Here is a 10,446-nt window from a genome sequence, read left to right on the forward strand (position 1 = left end):
CTCTTACGTCGAAGCAGCCACTGCCGCCCAAGACGCAGCAAACCTTACATCCACGGGTACGCGCTCCTCGCAAAAGATCTTAACCTTATCTTCATAACTGGGCAGTTCCTCTCTGCTCAAGGTCATTAGGTCCATTCAGGAGCAGTTTCTAGTTTCTCTTTTTGGAACTTTTCTAATTCTGGATCATTCTCATGCTTGTCAGTTTCCAGGAAAGGACTCTGAGCCCGAGCAGCTGCTCCAGGTGGACCGGGCAGTCAGCTCTGGGCCACGGGGCCACCTCAGGTCGTCCTGGGACTTGTCCACGTACCAGGCCTGCACCATGGCCCGGGCCAGGGGTGCATCTGGGCAAGGGGGGCGCTGCAAGCTCAGGGGCCCCTGATCTGCGTGAGTGTGGGCCCAGATGGCCTTTTTATCCTGGGCCTCAGAGTGGCTCTGACCAGAGCACTATTCCTTGGCCTCAGTTTCCTGGTTGCTGAGACTTAGGTGTGGCCCTATCCAGGCTATTATTTTTTTAAATATATTTTTATTGATTTCAGAGAGGAAGGGAGAGGGAGAGAGATAGAAACATCAATGATGAGAGAGTTATTGATTGGAGGCCTCCTGCAAGCCCCTTTCTGGCGATCGAGCCCACAACCCGGGCATTTGCCCTGACCAGGAATGGAACTGTGACTTCCTGGTCCATGGGTTGACGCTCAGACTACTGAACCACACCAGCCAAGGTGGGCTATTCTTTTACTACTAGAAGCCCAGTACACAACATTTGTGCACTGGGGGGGGGGATGGGGGTCCCTCAGCCCAGCCTGCACCCTTTCAAGGGGGCCTAAGCCGCAGTCAGACATCCTTACCGTTGCCAAGGAGGCGGCACTGACCACCAGGGGGCAGCTCCTGCATTGAGCGTCTGCCCCCTGGTGGTCAGTGTGCATCATAGTGACCAGTTGTTTCACCATTTGGTCAATTTGCATATTACCCTTTTATTATATAGGATAACAAAATGAACAAGTGATAGATTCCCAAAGGTTAATTACTTTGTGGAATCTGAAACACCAATGTGCCTTTCCAACTCTGTTCCATTCAAATCTATCCTTTTAAAAATAAATATTATTATTGATTTTAGAAAGAGAAGAAGGGAGAAGGAGAGAGAGAAATACAGAGAAAAATTGACTGGCTGCCTTATACATGCACCCCGACCCAGGCTCCAAACCCACAACCTGAGTATGTGCCCTGACCGGGAATCGAACCAGTGACCTTTCGGTGTATGGGATGATGCTCAACCAACTGAGCCATACCGCCCATATATATGTATGCAGAGTAAGATGGGATATTTCTCTGCAACTTTCCCTTCTCACTTACTATATCTCAGAATATGTTTCTTTCTATTGAGAGTCTCCCATAATCCCATCTCCCCATACACTCTGGTTTATTTACCTTCAATGTTTCGTGTATATTTTTTCATACATATGCAAACTTTTTAACACCACACATTGGTCATTTAAAAAATATTGGATTTACGGAGTTATGCAGTTCTTCTAAAAGTTGATACATTTCATTATAGAATGTGGAAAAAAAAAAAACCCATGTTGGGTAATACAACTAATCTCATTAGAAACACCTGTAGGAATCAGGATGCTCTCGCCCTAGCTGTTTTAGCTCAGTGGATAGAGCAGTGATGGCGAACCTTTTGAGCTCAGCGTGCCAGCATTTTGAAAAACCCTAACTTAACTCTGGTGCCGTGTCACATATAGAAAATTTTTGATATTTGCAACCATAGTAAAACAAAGATTTATATTTTTGATATTTATTTTATATATTTAAATGCCATTTAACAAAGAAAAATCAACCCAAAAGAATGAGTTCGCGTGTCACCTCTGACACGCGTGTCATAGGTTCGCCATCACTGGGATAGAGTGTCAGCCTGCGGACTGAAGGGTTCCAGGTTTGATTTCAGTCAAGGACACATACCCCAGTTGCAGGCTCCCTCCAGGCCTGGGCCCTGGTCAGGGCACATACAGGAGGCACAGGAGGCAATCAATTGATGTGTTATTCTCAAATCAGTGATTCTTTCTGTCCTTCCCACTCTCTTCCACTTCCTCTAAAAAAAGAAAAATCAATGGAAAAATATCCTCAGATAAGGATTAAAACATGAATCAGGATGCTCTCAGATTCGGGGTAGTATACACAAGTTGTTTTAAATGTTAGTTTTCCCTTGAAAGCTCGAATTTCATCATTATCATTGGAAACAAATACTGTCAGTTATTTCCTTGAAGTGATTGTTTCATTTAAATCTTTTTTTTGTCCAGAAAAAAAAAACCAACTACCTAATATTTAAGTCTGAATAACTATGGTTTCTCTATAAGCTGTTCTTGCCATTTAAAATGTTCTTTCTAAGGGGGAAAAAAGGACACTTATGTAATACCCTTTGTAATACTTTAAGCGAAAAATAAAAAAAAAAAATAAAAAAAATAAAATAAAAAATAAAATAAAATAAAATGTTCTTTCTAGGGGACACCTGTAATACTTTCAACAATAAAGATATATTTTTTAAAAAGTTCTTTCCAGGAAAAAGCTTCTGCTCACAAAGTTAATAAGCCTCAGTGCTTTCCTAGGAGAGGACCATGGGATGAGGGTGTCATTTGCACTTCCCATTTTTATTACATAGGCTATTAGAAAGATATATACCCAAGAGTTAAGATCTAACAACATTATTTATTTTCACGGCTTCATTAAGGATATCATACTTTCCTCAAAAAACTAAAAATGGAACTTCCATTTGACCCAGTGATTCCACTTCTAGGAACATATCCCAAGAAACCAGAAACACCAATCAGAAAGGACATATGCACCGCTATGTTCATAGCAGCACAATTCACCATAGCTAAGATTTGGAAACAGCCTAAGTGCCCATCAGCAGATGAGTGGATTAGAAAACTGTGGTACATCTACACAATGGAATACTATGCTGCGGTAAAAAAGAAGGAACGCTTACCATTTGCAACAGCATGGATGGAACTGGAGAGCATCATGCTAAGTGAAATAAGCCAGTCAATGAAAGAAAAATACCACATGATCTCACTCATTTATGGAATATAATGAACATCATAAACTGATGTACAAAAACAGATCCAGAGACAGAGAAGCATCTATCAGACCGTCAAACCTCAGAGGGAAGGTAGGGAAGGGTGTGGGTAAGGGGGAGAGATCAACCAAAGGACTTATATGCAAGCATATAGGCCTAACCAATGGACAAAGATAACAGGGGGTTGAGGGCATGAGTGGGGGGGATAGGGGGTAATGTGGGGATAAGGACACATATGTAATAACTTAGTCAATAAGAAAATTTAAAAAAAGGATATCATACTAATAGACTTTTTGTTTTTTTAAAGATGGGGAGTTGTTTTCACAAATGTTAACACAGTGAGAAAGGCTGGTGGCTTCTTAGTATTATTATGAAAATGGGTTTGACCTTGGGGATACCCTCCCCTTTCCCACCTCCTCCAGGGCTGCAGACCACACTTTTGAGAACCATCCTGTCCTAATCGCCACCTAAGTTTACATCAGTGGTTCCCAAACTTATTTGGCCTACCGCCCCCTTTCCAGAAAAAATATTACTCAGCGCCCCCTGGAAATTAATTTTTTTAAAATTTTAATAGCAATTAAACAGAAAGATATATGTATTAATGTTTCTACCTTTTTCGTAAAATATAGTAAAGAAAGGTGTAAATTAGAAACATTGAAGTTTGAAATTATGAAACTATTTATTGAACTCAGAATAGAAAGGTAATACAAAAAAAGTTAAAACAAATGCACCTGTGGCCATCACCGCCCCCATGGATCGCTGCAGCGCCCACCAGGGGGCGGTAGCGCCCACTTTGGGAATCACTGGTCTACATTATGTTTGGATCTTTCATCCTCCTGTGTCCCCAGGAATAGCCCAATGGTGGTGGCTGCTCCCAGCCCCTAGCAGGGGAGGGGGAGGGGGGCAGTGCAGGCCTGGCCCCTCACCCCTCTTTCCCTGACCTCACTTCCTCTTCCCTCCTTTAACCCTTTACTTCCCCCAAGGATGAAAACAACGCAAGAGGAAAAGCCTCAATGTAAAGGAATTGTGCTGGGACCGTCCGAACAGCGCATATGTTACTGCAGTTATTTGTTTAAGAAATTTAAAAATTATGTGTCTTCATTGTTCTTTTTCTGGTTACAAAAATAACAGATGCTTGCTCTGTAATATTCAAATCCCACAGAATTGTATAAAGTAGAAATTGAGAGTCTCCCATAATCCTAACTCCCCATACGCTCTTTGGTTTCTATGCCTTCAATTTTTCATGCATATATCTATATACGTAAAAGCCTAAGCAAACAAACAAATCGACAGGTCAACAGGTGGCTATGACGTGCACTGACCACCAGGGGGCAGATGCTCAATGCAGGAGCTGCCCCCTGGTGGTCAGTGCACTCCCACAGCTAACCTCCCATGGCTGGCCAGCCCCGATTGGCCCAATCCGGACTGGGCAAGATGGCCCAATCCATTCTGCCCCAATAACCAGCCAGGCCGAGGGAACTCCCACCCATGCATGAATTCATGCACCAAGCCTCTAGTTTTTATACATATGTATGCATAGTAAGATGGGATATTTCTCTGCAACTATCCCTTTTCACTTACTATATCTCAGAATATTTTTCTGTATCAGCAATATACATTTACTTCATTCTCTTTTTAAAAATGGTTTTTAAAATTAATTTTTCTAGAGAGAAGAAGGGAGAGGGAGAAACATAAATGTGAGAGAGATAAACATCAATTGGTTGCCTCCCAACTGGGGATGGAACTCATAACCTGAGCATGTGCCCTGACTGGGAATCGAACCAGGGACCTTTTGGTGCATGGGGCGAAGCCCAACCCACTGATTCACCAGGCCAGGGCTTGAATGGATAATTTTAACACCACCACCATGTGTCTTGATATATGCCAGGTATCTTCTAAGCAATTTTATCAGCATGAATCTATTCAAGCCTAATAATTAGTAGCAGTAGGTGTTACTACATCCATTCGCAGGTGAAGAAATTGAGGCTCCGAGAAATGATTTGCCAGGGCAATGAGACAATCATAACAAATGACTTCAGCATCAGGGAGCAACCTTTAAGCTCCAAAAAGGTGATGTTACCTCTCAATCATTCTCCTCTTGCTCCAACTTTGAATTTCTGGTTTCATTAGGAATCTTTAGGATTAACTGAAGCAACCTGTGAGAAAATTTCATAACATTAAATCATATTGTATAACCTGCCAAATTTGTTTCTGGGCCCAGCCTGTTATTGTCCATAGATTTATTTTGCAAAATTAAAATCAGAGTAGTTTTTTGTCTCTTTCATTAGGAGGAGGTCTGGGGGATTGTTTACCTTGTGTGATGACTCAGGTGTAAATGAATGTTGCTGTGTCCCCGCCCGCCCCCCCCCCCCCCCCCCACTTGTAGGCTGCACAAGCTGGGCTTGGCCACCAAGGATGAGTTGGATCTGGCCACAGGGAGTGGAAAGGGGTCCACTGGATGAAAGGAAGGGACAGTGCAAAGGCTCAGAGGCAGGGATGATTCCGGGCAAGGGCTGAAGTTTGCGTCCTTGGGGAGAGGAGATGTAGATGAGAAGGATGGTGAGGGAGATGAATGCCAAGAAATGGTATAAGCAATTCAGATTTTATTGTATTAGGCCGCGGAGAGCTACTGCAAATATTTGACCGTGAAGTAACTGCAGGGACCTGCACGCAGAGCGCAGATGGGGAGGCGGGAGGGAGCACAGACTGCTGGCAGAGAAATCGCTTTAGAGATTACCATAAATAGCTCTGCTTTCGGCACCTCCCCCACAGCCCTCCCCTTCCCCCACTGTTCTGATTTCTAATAATGGCACCGCCATTCTTTCTGCCCCAGGGATGCACATCTGAGTCACGCTAACTCCTCCACCACGGCTGCAGGTCTAGGGGGTGCCCGTTCTATCGCTAAACCAGGGGTGGGCAAACTTTTTGACTGGAGGGCCGCAATGGGTTCTTAAACTGGACCGGAGGGCCGGAACAAAAGCATGGATGGAGGGTTTGTGTGAACTAATATAAATTCAAAGTAAACATCATTACATAAAAGGGTACGGTCTTGCCCTGACCGGTTTGGCTCAGTGGATGGAGCGTCGGCCTGCGTACTGAGGGGTCCCGGGTTCGGTTCCGGTCAAGGGCATGTGCCTTGGTTGCGGGCACATCCCCAGTGGGGGGTGTGCAGGAGGCAGCTGATTGATGTTTCTCTCTCATCGATGTTTCAAACTCTCTATCCCTCTCCCTTCCTCTCTGTAAAAAATCAATGAAATATATTTAAAAAAAAAAAAAAAAAAAAAAAAAAAAGGGTACGGTCTTTTTTTTTTTTTTAGTTTTATTCATTTCAAACGGGCCGGATCCGGCCCGCGGGCTGTAGTTTGCCCACGGCTGCTCTAAACCATCTCTGGAATCTTGCCCTTCTCCGGGTCCTTCCAGGACCCTGTGTCAGGCCTGCCCCTGGTTCAGGCACCCTGCCTGGCCTTCCTTCCTTCCTTCCCCAGGCCTGATCCCCTATCATCCTCTTACTGTTGCCAGATGTTTCCCTCTGCCCACACACACACACCACAAAACAAACACCGTGAGTGTCCCCCTGGGTGAAAAGCAAGTCCATCTGCCTGTCCAGCTTCCCCTCAGATTATAAATATTCTGAGGAGCCAGCTTGATGGGTGTTCCTCCCCGACGCTCACCAGGTCTCCCCCATCAGAGGTGACTTTCTCTTTGCCAGATGCTGCCTGTGTCATCTAAACTCCTCTTGGGGATGCTTCTCTCTGTGCCTGCTTTGGGGTGATTGCAGAGATGTGTCTTGCTCCAGGAGGGTAGGGACTGAGCGATAGGCATTTTTGTGGCTCCACAGGGAACTTGCACACGACCTAGACTCAATAACTAATTGGGTTTTTTAAAAATATATATTTTTATTGATTTTTTTTATACAGAGGAAGGGAGAGGGATAGTTAGAAACATCAATGAGAAACATCGATCAGCTGCCTCCTGCACACCTCCTACTGGGGATGTGCCCGCAACCAAGGTACATGCCCTTGACCAGAATTGAACCTGGGACCCTTCAGTCTGCAGGCCGACGCTCTATCCACTGAGTCAAACCGGTTAGAGCTGGGATTTGATTACAGTGTGCAAGGGAGGGACTTTCCAGTTCTGCTGACCAAACTGGAGGATCTAAGCACCTTTTCTTGGAATTCCAAAAAAAAGTACAATAAATAGGGGCTCTAGTTTTCCTATTTTTTTTTTTTCCTTAGAAGAGAAATGAGCCCTAGCCAGTTTGGCTCAGTGGATAGTTGATGTCTGCCAGGTACCTTCTAAGCATTTTATCAGCATGAATCTATTCAAGCCTAATAATTAGTAGCAGTAGGTGTTACTACATCCATTCGCAGGTGAAGAAATTGAGGCTCCGAGAAATGATTTGCCAGGGCAATGAGACAATCATAACAAATGACTTCAGCATCAGGGAGCAACCTTTAAGCTCCGGAAAAAAGGTGATGTTACCTTTCAATCATTCTCCTCTTGCTCCAACTTTGAATTTCTGCGGACTGAAGGGCACATTCCTCGGTTGCAGGCTCCTCCCTGGCCCGGCCCCTGGTCTGGGCGCTTGCAGGAGGCAACCAATCGATGTTTCTCTCACATTGATATTTCTGTCTGTCTTTCTCTCTCTCTTCCACTCTCTCTAAAAATCAATGGTAAAATATCCTCAGGTGGGGCAAAAAAAAAAAAAAGCAATGATCTATGAGCCAGGCCTATGGGTATGAACTAGAGATCTACTACTTCCCAGCTGTGTGACTTTGAGCAAGTGTCCAGACCTCTCTGAGCCAATGGAGCTGATGGCAGCTGCCTCCCAGGCATTGTCTAAGAAAGGCTGGCTTGGAATTGGAGCCCTGGGAGGCAGGCAGTGAGAGGCAGTTTAACCTGAAGATCTTACCTCCGCTGCCCTGGGCTGCTGCTGTGCTTGCAAAGGACACATGTGCCCCCATCCCGATCCCTCTGCAGGCAAAGGCCAGACTCTGGAACACACTGAGGCTTCAGTGCTGCCTCCTACCAGGCCCCTGACACACTGGTCCACCACGTAGAGCAGTGGCTCCCAACGTGGGGCACATGCCCCACAGGGGGGCAATTTGATGCTTAAGGGGGGTAATTTGAGAGTGAGTTATTCACAGTGAATCTTTTGCATGTCTTATGGTCCTAGGGGCCTCACGTATAGTCTATAAATATATATGGTGACATTTATGCATTTCAGTTCTCTATTCTATGTTCTGAAACTTTTATTTGCTATTTTTTCATATCACTTCATATTATTATTATTTTCTTTTTAGCAATTTCTTAGTGATTTCTTCCTCAGTCCTTCCACTGTCCTTTTGATTTTTGTTTTTAAAAAAATATATATTTTTACTGTTTTCAGAGAGGAAGGGAGAGGGAGAGATAGAAACATCAATGATGAGAATCATGGATCAGCTGCCTCCTGCACGCCCCCCACTGGGGATCGAGCCCACAACCCGGGCATGAGCCCTCGATCAAATTCGAACCTGGGACCTTTCGGTCCGCAGGCTGATGCTCTATCCACTGAGCCAAACCGGCCAGGGCTGTCCTTTCGTTCTTTTATTTTTCTCTTTCATGGATGCCATGTTCTTTGGAAGCTTGTTTAGACCAAGTTCATGGCCTCTGAGGCTTCCTCCACGTGAACAGGAGCTCACTTTCTGAATAATGAGAATTATATGTCACGGGAGGTGGAGGTCATCAGGATGTTAGAGATGCTTAGGTGGGGCGTGGCCACAGGAAGGTTGGGAACCACTGACCTAGAGGAGCAGATGAGTCCCTGGGGGTGGGCAGCAATCTTTTATGGCCACTTCAGAAGGGGCAGTATGGCACACATAACTGAATGAGAACATCTGGGTCCGAAGGATCCCTGGGGTGCGGGTGGGGGGTGCATTCTCCCGGTTTACAGGTGTGGAGGCCCAGGTGCTGCACGGTAATACCAGGACGGCATGAGAGCCACATACCAGAGGCTTCCACGGTCTCTGCTTGTGTGTGTGTGTGTGTGTTTTAATGTTTATTGATTTCAGAGAGAGGAAGGGAGCAGGAAAGAGAGATAGAAACATCAATGATGAGAAAGAATCATTGATGCGCTGCCTCCTGCACGCCCCCTACTGGGGATCGAGCCTACACAACCCAGGCATGTGCCCTTGAGGGGAATCGAACCCGGGACCCTTCAGTCCGCAGGCCGACGCTCTATCCACTGAGCCACACCGGCCAGGGCTCTTGCTTGTGTTTTGAGCAACAGAATTGGGAACAGAGTGAACGGTTTGCCAGGGGTCATTCTGGGACCTGCTGGCCCAAGAACAGGCATGTGACGGTCGCCTCCGACTTTGGGGGGCCCAAAAGCAGCCTGGCCTGGGGGGGTTCGGTCTGTGGACCTCAGGGCCGGAGCATGATTGGCTCTGCCTGGCTGGGACGGGGAGAAGGAAGTGGTGAAATTAGTAATTCAAGGTCGCTTTCCTGGCCCGGCTCCATCTGGCAATGTCCACTGTGGAGGGGAAGCCAGGAACCCAGAGCAGAATGAGGGTGAGTGCATTTGGAGTGAGTTGTGACTGGAAAAGTGGGGGTTGGGGGGGTGAGGTGGGGTGGGGGTTAAGGGGTCAGATTTTTTTTTTTTCTACATAAAACCCCAGTCCTGTTGGTGTCTCATTTCAAGAAAATGGGTGAAAAGAGAGAAGGGAAGGGAGGGGTGGGCAGTAAAAAGAGGGTGGGGAACCTTGGTTGTTTTTTGTTGTGTTTTTAAAATATATTTTTATTGATTTCAGAAAGGAAGGGAGATGGAGAAATAGAAACATCAATGATGAGAGAGAATCATTGATCAGCTGCCTCCTGCACGCCCCCTACTGGGGATCAAGCCTGCAACCTGGGCATGTGCCCTTGACCGGAATCGAACCTGGGACCCTTCAGTCCGCAGGCCGACGCTCTATCCACTGAACCACACCGGCCAGGGTGAACCTTGGGTGTTTTTGACAGAACCAACCAGGATGGTCTTTTCTATGAAAACTTGGCAAAAAAAAAAATGGAGCTGTTTACCTGGGCGAACGCTGAGCTTATTCGGCGCGGGCTGCGCGCTGGGCACCCACCTGGAAGCAGCGGGGTGTCTGTCCTTGAGGACAGCGCGCGCCCGGGCGCAGGCCTGCGGCTGCGAGGACGCCCCTCCGCGGCCACGCTGGGTGCCTTCGGGGACCGGCAGCTTGACCTTCGGCGGAGACGCAGGCGGGGGGCTCCGGTCAGTCCGCACCACCCCCCGGGGAGGGGGCACGAGCAGCTGAGCGCGACCCCGAGGAGACCTGAGGTGCCCGCGGTCTATGTTCCAGAGCGCACGCCGCGCGCTGGGCGGACGCGCCTCA

The 10,446-nt window shown here is 46.6% G+C and overlaps 1 protein-coding gene across 2 annotated transcripts in view; it reads right to left on the minus strand.

The window, feature by feature from the left end:
• The window catches only part of SEMA4B (semaphorin 4B), a 99,859-nt gene extending 89,579 nt beyond the window's left edge, over positions 1 to 10,280 (minus strand). Inside the window, exons 1-2 of one of the 2 annotated variants that reach the window (XM_070400560.1) lie at positions 10,180 to 10,280; positions 5,154 to 5,229 (exon numbers count right to left, since the gene is read on the minus strand). The gene's annotated coding sequence lies outside the window, so the exon portion shown is untranslated. Of the gene's footprint in view, positions 1 to 1,959; positions 2,090 to 5,153; positions 5,230 to 10,179 lie in introns of those variants that run through there. The other variant, XM_070400561.1, reaches the window with a different exon arrangement.
• Positions 10,281 to 10,446: the final 166 nt, after the last annotated feature.

The sequence above is a fragment of the Myotis yumanensis genome, unplaced genomic scaffold (genome assembly GCF_028538775.1).
Source record: "Myotis yumanensis isolate MYYU_CA2020_CCGP unplaced genomic scaffold, mMyoYum1.0.hap1 SCAF_20, whole genome shotgun sequence".
Classification (NCBI taxonomy): Eukaryota; Metazoa; Chordata; class Mammalia; order Chiroptera; family Vespertilionidae; genus Myotis; species Myotis yumanensis.